General features: G+C 39.9%; 1 pseudogene; it reads right to left on the reverse strand.

The window, feature by feature from the left end:
- The window catches only part of LOC119315923, a 48,805-nt pseudogene that overhangs the window by 2,842 nt on the left and 32,663 nt on the right, over nt 1-13,300 (reverse strand).

Genomic DNA, 13,300 nt, shown 5'->3' on the forward strand with positions numbered 1-13,300 from the left:
CATCACATAAGATCCAGGAGACTTGGACCCTCCGTCAAGATAGCCACGAGGCGGTCACGAGGGTGGAGGGCGCCCCCCTAGGGCGCGCCCCCTGCCTCGTGGGCCCCTTGAAGCTCCACCGACGTACGCCTTCCTCCTATATATACCTACGTACCCCCAAACGATCGGGGACGGAGCCAAAAACCTAATTCTAGCACCGCAACTTTCTGTGTCCATGAGATCCCATCTTGGGGCCTGTTCCAGAGCTCCGCCGGAGGGGGCATCGATCACGGAGGGCTTCTACATCATCATCCAAGCCCCTCCGATGAAGTGTGAGTAGTTTACTTTAGACCTATGGGTCCATAGTTAGTAGCTAGATGGCTTCTTCTCTCTTTTTGGATCTCAATACAATGTTCTCCCCCTCTCTTGTGGAGATCTTTTCGACGTAATCTTATTTTTGCGGTGTGTTTGTTGAGACCGATGAATTGTGGGTTTATGATCAAGTCTATCTATGAATAATATTTGAATCTTCTCTGAATTCTTTTATGTATGATTGGTTATCTTTGCAAGTCTCTTCGAATTATTAGTTTGGTTTGGCCTACTAGATTGGTTGTACTTGCCATGGGAGAAGTGCTTAGCTTTGGGCTCGATCTTGCGGTGTCCTTTCCCAGTGACACAAGGGGCAGCAAGGCACGTATTATATTGTTGCCATCAAGGATAACAAGATGGTTTTTTTTATCATATTGCATGAAACTATCCCTCTACATCATGTCATCTTGCTTAAGGCGTTACTCTGTTTTTAACTTAATAGTCTAGATGCATGCTGGATAGCGGTCGATGAGTGGATTAATAGTAGTAGATGCAGGCAAGAGTCGGTCTACTTGTCTCAGACATGATGCCTATATACATGATCATACCTAGATATTCTCATAACTATGCTCAATTCTGTCAATTGCTCAACAGTAATTTGTTCACCCACCGTAGAATACTTATGCTCTTGAGATAAGCCACTAGTGAAACCTATGGCCCCCGGGTCTCTTTCTTATCATATCAATCTCCATCACTTTATTATTGCTTTGCTTTTACTTTGCCTTTTACTTTTTACTTTGCATCTCTATACCAAAAATACCAAAAATATTATTTATCATCTCTATCAGATCTCACTTTCGTAAGTGACCATGAAGGAATTGACAACCCCTAAGCACGTTGGTTGTGTTGAGCTATTGTTTTTGTGTAGGTACGAGGGACTCGCGCATAGCCTCCTACTGGATTGATACCTTGGTTCTCAAAAACTGAGGGAAATACTTACACTACTTTGCTGCATCATCCTCTCCTCTTCGGGGAGATCCAACGCAGTGCTCAAGAGGTAGCAAGAAGAATTTCTGGTGCCGTTGCCGGGGAGTCTGCGCAAAAGTCAACATACCAAGTACCCATCACAATCCCTATCTCATGCATTACATTATTTGCCATTTGCCTCTCGTTTTCCTCTCCCCCACTTCACCCTTGCCGTTTTATTCGCCCTCTCTCTCTATCCTTCCTCCCTCTCTATTTACCTCATTTTGCCCATTTGCTTTTTGTTTGCTCGTATGTTGGATTGCTTGTTTGTCGCGATGGCTCTTCCTAGATTCGGTGATCTTCACCTTAAAAGGTTAGAGGAGATCGAAAACAACATCAGGAAATTTATGGTTTTGCAATTTGAGCATAATAATTTCTTTAGAAATGAGCTTAAGGAACAAAAAAATTTTATGAGTTATATGAATAAAGAGCTCGATGATATGTCTAAAGAATTTGATGGTATAAGATCCCAAATTGCTCGTCTTGAAAAATTAACTGCTGAAATTTCGGATATGCAAGCTACCTTAGTCAATAAGATGGCCGCTAAACCGGATTCCTATGAAAATAAAAATGAAGATCTAAAAGTTATTGATGTGTCCCCTATTAAATCTTTGTTTTTCAATATTAATCTTGATAATGATGGGACTGAATATGATCCACCTTTACCTAGAAGGCGTTTTAAAAATTCGGAGTATTATATCTTGATGGTGAAATTGATAAAAGTGGTATTAAAAGAAATAAAACCCTAGATGATGCTAAACCCACTATATTGGATTTCAAGGAATTTAATTATGAAAATTGCTCTTTAATTGATTGTATTTCCTTGTTGCAATCCTTGCTAAAATCTCCTCATGCTTATAGTCAAAATAAAGCCTTTACCGAACATATCGTTGATGCCTTGATGCAATCTTATGAAGAAAAACTTGAGTTGAAAGTTTCTATACCTAGAAAACTTTATGGTGAGTGGGAACCTACTATTAAAATTAAAATTAAAGATTATGAGTTTTATGCTTTGTGTGATTTGGGTACTAGTGTCTCTACTATTCCCAAAACTTTGTGTGATTTGCTAGATTTCCGTGATTTTGATGATTGCTCTCTAAACTTGCATCTTGCGGATTCCACTATTAAGAAACCTATGGGAATAATTAATGATGTTCTTATTGTTGCAAATAGGAATTATGTGCCCGTAGATTTTATCGTTCTTGATATAGATTGCAATCCTTCTTGCCCTATTATTCTCGGTAGATCTTTCCTTAGAACGGTTGGTGAAATTATTGATATGAAGGAAGGGAATATTAGATTTCAATTTCCATTAAAAAAGGGCATGGAACACTTCCATAGAAATAAAATAAAATTACCATATGAATCTATCATGAGATCCACTTATGGATTGCCTACCAAAGATGGCAATACCTAGATCTATTCTTGCTTGTTATGCCTAGCTAGGGATGTTAAACGATAACGCTTGTTGAGAGGCAACCCAATTTTATTTTTATTCCTTGCTTTTTGCTCCTGTTTAGTAATAAATAAATTATTTAGCCTCTGTTTTGGTTGTGTTTTTTTGTGTTTAATTAGTGTTTGTGCCAAGTAGAACCGTTGGGAAGACTTGGGGAAAGTCTTGTTGAACTTGCTGTAAAAAACAGAAACTCTAGCGCTCACGAGAACTGCTGTCATTTTTATTTGGAAAGTGAAATTTAGTTAATTATTTTTTCAGATGATTAATAGATAAATTCCTCACGTCCATCAATTTATTTTAGAATTTTTGGGATTCCAGATCTTGCGCTAGCTACAGATTACTACAGACTGTTCTGTTTTTGACAGATTCTGTTTTTCGTGTGTTGTTTGCTTATTTTGATGAATCTATGGCTAGTAAAATAGTTTATAATCCATAGAGAAGTTGGAATACAGTAGGTTTAACGCCAATATAAATAAAGAATGAGTTCATTATAGTACCTTGAAGTGGTCTTTTGTTTTCTTTCGCTAACGGAGCTCACGAGATTTTTTACTTTAAGTTTTGTGTTGTGAAGTTTTCAAGTTTTGGGTAAAGATTTGATGGATTATGGAACAAGGAGTGGCAAGAGCCTAAGATTGGGGATGCCCATGGCACCCCCAAGATAATCTAAGGACACCTAAAAGCCAAAGCTTGGGGATGCCCCGGAAGGCATCCCCTCTTTCGTCTACTTCTATCGGTAACTTTACTTGGAGCTATATTTTTATTCACCACATGATATGTGTTTTTCTTGGAGCGTATTTTATGATTTGAGTCTTTGCTTGTTAGTCTACCACAATCATCCTTGCTGTACACACCTTTTGAGAGAGCCATACATAATTTTGAATTTGATAGAATACTCTATGTGCTTCACTTATATCTTTTGAGCTTTATAGTTTTGCTCTAGTGCTTCACTTATATCTTCTAGAGCACGGTGGTGAATTCGTTTTATAGAAACTATTGATCTCTCATGCTTCACTTAGATTATTTTGAGAGTCTTAATATCATGGTAATTTGCTTAAAATCCTAATATGCTTGGTATGCAAGATTAATAATAAAACTTTCTTATGAGTGTGTTGAATACTAAGAAAAGTTTGATGCTTGATGATTGTTTTGAGATATGGAGGTAATAATATCAAAGTCGTGCTAGTTGAGTAGTTGTGAAATTGAGAAATACTTGTGTTGAGGTTTGCAAGTCCCGTAGCATTGCACGTATGGTAAACGTTATGCAACAAATTTGAAACATGAGGTGTTATTTGATTGTCTTCCTTATGAGTGGCGGTCGGGGACGAGCGATGGTCTTTTCCTACCAATCTATCCCCCTAGGAGCATGCGCGTAGTGCCGAGGTTTTTGATGACTTGTAGATTTTTGCAATAAGTATGTGAGTTCTTTATGACTAATGTTGAGTCCATGGATTATACGCACTCTCACCCTTCCATCCTTGCTAGCCTCTTCGGTACCGTGCATTGCCCTTTCTCACATTGAGAGTTGGCGCAAACTTCGCCGGTGCATCCAAACCCCGTGATATGATACGCTCTTTCACACATAAACCTCCTTATATCTTCCTCAAAACAGCCACCATACCTACCTGTTATGGCATTTCCATAGCCATTCCGAGATATATTGCCATGCAACTTTCCATCATTCCGTTCATCATGACACATTCATCATTGTCATATTGCTTAGCATGATCATGTAGTTGACATAGTATTTTGTGGCAAATCCACCGTTCATAATTCTTTCATACATGTCACTCTTGGTTCATTGCATATCCCGGTACACCGCCAGAGGCATTCATATAGAGTCATCTTTGTTCTAGTATCGAGTTGTAATCATTGAGTTGTAAATAAATAGAAGTGTGATGAGCATCATTATTAGAGCATTGTCCCAAGTGAGGAATAAAAAAAAGAAATGCCATAAAAAAGAGAAGGCCCCAAAAAAGAAAGGCCATAAAAAAAGAAAAGGCCCAAAAATGAGAGAAAAAGAGAAAAGGGACAATGTTACTATCCTTTTACCACACTTGTGCTTCAAAGTAGCACCATGATCTTTTTGGTAGAGAGTCTCTCATGTTATCACTTTCATATACTAGTGGGAATTTTTCATTATAGAACTTGGCTTGTATATTCCAACAATGGGCCTCCTCAAGTGCCCTAGGTCTTGTGAGCAAGCAAGTTGGATGCACACCCACTAGTTTCTTTTGTTGAGCTTTCATACATTTATAGCTCTAGTGCATCTGTTGCATGGCAATCCCTACTCCTTGCATTAACATCAATCGGTGGGCATCTCCATAGCCCATTGATTAGCCTCGTTGATGTGAGACTTTCTCCTTTTTGTCTTCTCCACATAACCCCCTTCATTATATTCTATTCCACCCGTAGTGCTATGTCCATGGCTCGCGCTCATATATTGCGTGAAAGTTTATAGGTTTGAGATTACTAAAGTATGAAACAATTTCTTGGCTTGTCATCGGGGTCGTGCATGATGGGAGCATTCTTGTGTGACAAAAATGAAACATGACTAAACTATATGATTTTGTAGGGATGAACTTTCTTTGGCCATGTTATTTTGAGAAGACATAATTGCTTAGTTAGTATGCTTGAAGTATTATCATTTTTATGTCAATATGAACTTTTGTCTCGAATCTTTCGGATCTGAATATTCATACTACAATTAAGAAGAATTACATTAAAATTATGCCAAGTAGCACTCCGCATCAAAAATTCTCTTTTTATCATTTACCTACTCGAGGACGAGCAGGAATTAAGCTTGGGGATGCTTGATACGTCTCCAACGTATCTATAATTTTTTATTGCTCCATGTTATATTATCTACTATTTTGGACTATATTGGGCTTTATTTTCCACTTTTATATTATTTTTGGGACTAATGTATTAACCGGAGGCCCAGCCCAGAATTGCTATTTTTTTGTCTATTTCAGTGTTTCGGAGAAACAAAATATCAAACGGAGTCCAAACGGAATGAAACCTTCGGAAACGTGATTTTCTCATCATATAAGATCCAGGAGACTTGGACCCTCCGTCAAGATAGCCACGAGGCGGTCACGAGGGTGGAGGGCGCCCCCCTAGGGCGCGCCCCCTGCCTCGTGGGCCCCTTGAAGCTCCATCGACGTACGCCTTCCTCCTATATATACCTACGTACCCCCAAACGATCGGGGACGGAGCCAAAAACCTAATTCTAGCACCGCAACTTTCTGTGTCCATGAGATCCCATCTTGGGGCCTGTTCCAGAGCTCCGCCGGAGGGGGCATCGATCACGGAGGGCTTCTACATCATCATCCAAGCCCCTCCGATGAAGTGTGAGTAGTTTACTTCAGACCTACGGGTCCATAGTTAGTAGCTAGATGGCTTCTTCTCTCTTTTTGGATCTCAATACAATGTTCTCCCCCTCTCTTGTGGAGATCTATTCGATGTAATCTTCCTTTTGCGGTGTGTTTGTTGAGACCGATGAATTGTGGGTTTATGATCAAGTCTATCTATGAATAATATTTGAATCTTCTCTGAATTCTTTTATGTATTATTGGTTATCTTTGCAAGTCTCTTCGAATTATCAGTTTGGTTTTGCCTACTAGATTGGTTGTTCTTGCCATGGGAGAAGTGCTTAGCTTTGGGTTCGATCTTGCGGTGTCCTTTCCCAGTTACACAAGGGGCAGCAAGGCACGTATTGTATTGTTTCCATCGAGGATAACAAGATGGGGTTTTTATCATATTGCATGAAACTATACCTCTACATCATGTCATCTTGCTTAAGGCGTTACTCTGTTTTTAACTTAATACTCTAGATGCATGCTGGATAGCGGTCGATGAGTGGAGTAATAGTAGTAGATGCAGGCAAGAGTCAGTCTACTTGTCTTGGACGTGATGCTTATATACATGATCATACCTAGATATTCTCATAACTATGCCCAATTCTGTCAATTGCTCAACAGTAATTTGTTCACCCATCATAGAATACTTATGCTCTTGAGAGAAGCCACTAGTGAAACCTATGGCCCCCGGGTCTCTTTCGTATCATATCAATCTCCATCACTTTATTATTGCTTTGCTTTTACTTTGCCTTTTACGTTTTACTTTGCTTCTCTATACCAAAAATACCAAAAATATTATTTATCATCTCTATTTGATCTCACTTTCGTAAGTGACCGTGAAGGGATTGACAACCCCTAAGCGCGTTGGTTGCATTGAGCTATTGTTTTTGTGTAGGTACGAGGGACTCGCGCATAGCCTCCTACTGGATTGATACCTTGTGATGACCCACAAGTATAGGGGATCTATCGTAGTCCTTTCGATAAGTAAGAGTGTCGAACGCAACGAGGAGCAGAAGGAAATGATAAACGGTTTTTAGCAAGGTATTCTCTGCAAGTACTGAAATAAGTGGTAACAGATAGTTTTGTGATAAGATAATTTGTAACGAGCAAGAAGTAACAAAAGTAAATAAAGTGCAGCAAGGTGGCCCAATCCTTTTTGTAGCAAAGGACAATCCTGGACAAACTCTTATATAAGGAAAAGCACTCCCGAGGACACATGGGAATATCATCAAGCTAGTTTTCATCACGTTCATATGATTCGTGTTCGGTACTTTGATAATTTTACATGTGGTTGGACCGGTGCTTGGGTGCTGTTCTTACTTGAACAAGCATCCCACTTATGATTAACCTCTATTGCAAGCATCCGCAACTACAACCAAAGTATTAAGGTAAACCTAACCATAGCATGAAACATATGGATCCAAATCAGCCCCTTACGAAGCAACGCATAAACTAGGGTTTAACCTTCTGTCACTCTAGCAACCCATCATCTACTTATTACTTCCCAATGCCTTCCTCTAGGCCCAAATAATGGTGAAGTGATATGTAGTCGACGTTCACATAACACCACTAGAGGCTAGACAACATACATCTCATCAAAATATCGAACGAATACCAAATTCACATGACTACTAATAGCATGACTTCTCCCTTGTCCTCAGGAACAAATGTAACTACTCACAAAGCATATTCATGTTCATAATCAGAGGAGTAATAATATGCATAAAGGATCCGAACATATGATCTTCCACCAATTAAACCAACTAGCATCAACTACAAGGAGTAATTAACACTACTAGCAACCTACTAGCACCAATCCCGTACTTGGAGACAAGAATTGGATACAAGAGATGAACTAGGGTTTTGAGATGAGATGGTGCTGATGAAGATGTTGATGGATATTGCCCTTTCCCGATGAGAGGAGCGTTGGTGATGACGATGGCGATGATTTCCCCCTCCGGGAGGGAAGTTTCCCCTGCAGAACAGCTCTGCTGGAGCTCTAGATTGGATCCGCCAAGGTTCCGCCTCATGGCGGCGGAGTTTCGTCCCGAAAGGTTGCTTCTTATTTTTTCTCGACGAAAGACTTCATATAGGAGAAGATGGTCATCGGAGATCCACCGGGGGGCCCACGAGGTAGGGGGGCGCGCCCTAGGGGGGCGCCCCCACCCTCGTGAGCAGGGTGTGGGCCCCCTGGTCTTCATCTTTGACGAGGATTTTTCATTATTTATTATAAGGTATTCCGTGGAGTTTCAGGACTTTTGGAGTTGTGCAGAATAGGACTCCAATATTTGCTCCTTTTCCAGCCCAGAATTCGAGCTGATGGCATTCTCCCTCCTTATGTAAACCTTGTAAAATAAGAGAGAATAGCCATAAGTATTGTGACATAATGTGAAATAACAGCCCATAATGCAATAAATATCGATATAAAAGCATGATGCAAAATGGACGTATCAACTCCCCCAAGCTTAGACCTTGTTTGTCCTCAAGCGAAAGCCGATAACAATAAATATGTCCCCATGTTTAGAGGTAGAGGCGTCGATAAAAATAAAATACGGGCATGAAGGCATCATGATTATTCTCATAACAGCAACATACATTGATATTGTCATATGATTACTTATGTTCAAGTGATGATCTATTCACAATGCAAAAGTATGAATCAGAAACCTTATTGAGAACCAACAAACTATAACCTCGGTCATTGAAGCAATTGCAATTTATCATAACATCAGAAAGAGTCTATGTCAGAGCTAAAAAGCAAGTCCACATACTCTACTATCATCTAGTCCTTCATAATTGCTAACACTCGCGCAATACTTGTGGTTACGGAGTTTTAATCGGACACAGAGAAAGATAGGGGCTTATAGTTTCACCCCACAACCTTTTACCTCAAGGGTAATGTCAACAATAATAACTCATGTCCCCCTACATCCAATTAGATATATCTATCAGGATCTTTCCAACACACTGTGCTTGCCAAAGGATAAAATGTAAAAAAGGAAAGGTGAAGATAATAATAAAAGATAGGCCCTTCGCAGAGGGAAGCAGAGGTTGCCATGCACTTTTATGGTTGGATGTACAAAATCTTAATGCGAAAGAACGTCACTTTATATTGCCCCTTGTGATATGAACCTTTATTATGCAATCCGTCGCTTTTATTACTTCCACATCACAAGATCGTATAAAGCTTATTTCTCCCACACCAATCAATCATACATATTTAGAGAGCAATTTTTATTGCTTTGCACCGATGACAACTTACTTGAAGGATCTTATTCAATCCATATGTAGATATGGTGGACTCTTATGGCAAGACTGGTTTAAGGGTATTTGGAAGCACAAGTAGTATTTCTACTTGGTGCTGAGAATTTGGCTAGCATGAGGGGGAAAGGCAAGCTCAACATCTTGGATTATCCATGACAACATACTTTATCTCAGATATAAGAAAACATAACCCATTACGTTGTCTTCCTTGTCCAACATCAACTCTTTAACATGTCATATTTTGATGAGTGCTCCCAATCATAAAAGATGTCAATGATAGTATATTTATATGTGAAACCTCTCTTTCCTTATTACTTCCTATTAATTGCAACGATGACCAAAGCTATGGCTGCCAACTCCCAACAACTTTTAATCATCACACTCTTTCTATGTGAAGTCATTACTATCAATAAGATCAATATGAACTTTTGTTTCTTCTTATTCTTTTTCTCTTTTTCTTTTATTAACCCAAGATCATAGCACGAAAATCAAGCCCTTGACTCAACACTAATCTTTATTATATGGCTCACGGACTCGATTACATAGAGAGATCATAAAGCAAAACTTAAAACTAGATCATGCCATAAACTTTATTCTACTAGATCAAAATATCACCAAAAGGATCGAACTGAGAAAAACGGTAAAGATAAAAGTGATGGTGATACGATACCGGGGCACTCCCCCAAGCTTGGCAGTTGCCAAGTGGAGTGCCGATACCCATGTGATTATATCTCCTTGGTTGGTGAAGAGGGTGGAGCTGTTGATGACGGATAGTCACACATCGAGCGTAGGAGGTCTTCTAACTTGCAGATAATGCCCTTGAGTGCGATGATATGCTCCTTTAACAAAATATTTTCATGTGTGAGATACTTATTTTGTATACGAGCCAACTCAATCATCTTGAAAGCTTTGATTTCTGTAGGGGTAAGAAGATTATGATCCAGTTGAAGGGTGTCTTCTGTTGTTGGAACTTGGTCCTCCATGGCCTTCTTGATCCCTTCGTCCTTATTGATCTCCACAGCTTCTTCTCTCTTCAGCTCTATCTTCATTAGCCAAGCATCGTTGCCCTCATGGTTGGAGGAGGAGGGAGACGACATAGTGCCTGGCCTTGACAACCCTGACAGAAAATAGCTCGAAACAAAGACATGAGATTTTTGCGTGATACGGGAGTCAAAACCCCTAGGAGATTATATAGTGAATTTTTACCGACCAAAATACATATCGTGCAAAGAAATGGAGTCCGGAAGGCACACGAGGTGCTCACGAGGTAGGGGGGCGCCCAAGGGGTAGGGCGTGCCCTCCACCCTCGTGGGGCCCTCGTGTCCTTCCCGGACTGCTACTTAATTTTCTATTTTTCTAAATATTCAAAAACGGAGAAATATTGCCTTAAAAATTGTTTTGGAGTCTCTTTACTTACAGTACCACATACCTATTCCTTTTCGGAGTCTGAAACGTTCTGGAAAGTGTCCCTTATGTATTCCTCCAGGGTTACGGTTTCAATAATATTGGTTTCAACATTTATGGGATTACCTAAGATATAATGTTTAATTCTCTGACCGTTTACCACCTTCGGATTTGTGCCTTCTAAGTTGTTGATTTTTATGGCACCGGAACGATAGACCTCCTCGATAACATAGGGGCCTTCCCATTTAGAGAGAAGTTTTCCTGCAAAAGTTCTTAAACGAGAGTTGTATAGCAATACATAATCACCTACATTAAACTCACACTTTTGTATCCTTTTGTCATGCCATCTTTTAACCTTTTCTTTAAACAACTTGGCATTTTCTAAGCTTGGGTTCTCCATTCATCAAGTGAGCTAATATCAAATAACCTCTTTTCACCAGCAAGTTTGAAATCATAGTTGAGCTCTTTAATAGCCCAATATGCCTTATGTTCTAGTTCGAGAGGTAAGTGACATGCTTTTCCATATACCATTTTATACGGAGACATACCCATACGATTTTTATATGTAGTTCTATAGGCCCATAATGCATCATCAAGTTTCTTGGACCAATTCTTTCTAGACCTATTGACAGTCTTTTGCAAAATTAATTTGAGTTCTCTATTACTCAATTCTACTTGACCACTAGACTGTGGGCGATACGGAGATGCAATTCTATGATTGACGTCATATTTAGCAAGCATTTTACGGAAAGCACCATGAATAAAATGTGAACCACCATCAGTCATTAATATCTAGGGACTCCAAACCTTGGAAAAATAACTTCTTTAAGCATTTTAATAAAGTGTTATGATCAGCACTACTAGTTGGAATAGCTTCTACCCACTTAGTAACATAATCGACAGCAACTAGAATATGTGTATATCCATTAGAGGAAGGAAAAGGTCCCATATAATCAAAGCCCCAAACATCAAACGGTTCAATAACAAGTGAATAGTTCATAGGCATTTCTTGTCGTCTACTAATATTACCAATTCTTAGACATTCATCACAAGATAGGACAAACTTACGGGCATCCTTGAAGAGAGTAGGCCAATAAAAACCGGATTGCAATACCTTATGTGCAGTTCTATCTCCCGCGTGGTGTCCTCCATAAGTTTCAGAGTGGCACTTGCGTAGGATCTATTCCTGTTCATGCTCAGGTACACAACGTCTAATAACACCATCTACTCCTTATTTATAAATACGTGGGTCATCCCAAAAGTAATGTCTCAAATCATAGAAGAGAAGGAAATATGCCCTAGAGGCAATAATAAAGTTATTATTTATTTCCTTATATCATGATAAATGTTTATTATTCATGCTAGAATTGTATTAACCGGAAACATAATACATGTGTGAATACATAGACAAACTTAGTGTCACTAGTATGCCTCTACTTGACTAGCTCGTTAATCAAAGATGGTTATGTTTCCTAACCATGAACAAAGTGTTGTTATTTGATTAACGAGGTCACATCATTAGTTCAATGATCTGATTGACATGACCCATTCCATTAGCTTAGCACCCGATCGTTTAGTATGTTGCTATTGCTTTCTTCATGACTTATACATGTTCCTGTAACTATGAGATTATGCAACTCCCGTTTACCGGAGGAACACTTTGGGTACTACCAAACGTCACAACGTAACTGGGTGATTATAAAGGAGTACTACAGGTGTCTCCAAAGGTACATGTTGGGTTGGCGTATTTCGAGATTAGGTTTTGTCACTCCGATTGTCGGAGAGGTATCTCTGGGCCCTCTCGGTAATGCACATCACATAAGCCCTGCAAGCATTGCAACTAATGAGTTAGTTGCGATATGATGTATTACGGAACGAGTAAAGAGACTTGCCGGTAACGAGATTGAACTAGGTATTGGATACCGACGATCGAATCTCGGGCAAGTAACATACCGATGACAAAGGGAACAACGTATGTTGTTATGCGGTCTGACCGATAAAGATCTTTGTAGAATATGTAGGAGCCAATATGGGCATCCAGGTCCCGCTATTGGTTATTGACCGGAGACATGTCTCGGTCAATTTCTACATTGTTCTCGAACCCGTAGGGTCCGCACGCTTAAGGTTACGATGATAGTTATATTATGAGTTTATGCATTTTGATGTACCGAAGGTTGTTTGGAGTCCCGGATGTGATCACGGACATGACGAGGAGTCTCGAAATGGCCGAGACGTAAAAATTGATATATTGGAAGCCTATGTTTGGATATCGGAAGTGTTCCGGGTGAAATCGGGATTTTACCGGAGTACCGGGAAGGTTACTGGAACCCCCCCGGGAGCTAAATGGGCCATGATGGGCCTTAGTGGAAAAGAGAAGAGGCAGCCCCACATGGGCTGCGCGCCCCCCTTCCCCTAGTCCTATTAGGACCAGGAGAGGTGGCCGGCCCCCTCTCTCTTTTCCCCCTCCGTGAATCCTATTCCAACTAGGATTGGGGGGGGGGGG

Source organism: Triticum dicoccoides, chromosome 6A (assembly GCF_002162155.2).
Source record: "Triticum dicoccoides isolate Atlit2015 ecotype Zavitan chromosome 6A, WEW_v2.0, whole genome shotgun sequence".
Lineage (NCBI taxonomy): Eukaryota > Viridiplantae > Streptophyta > Magnoliopsida > Poales > Poaceae > Triticum > Triticum dicoccoides.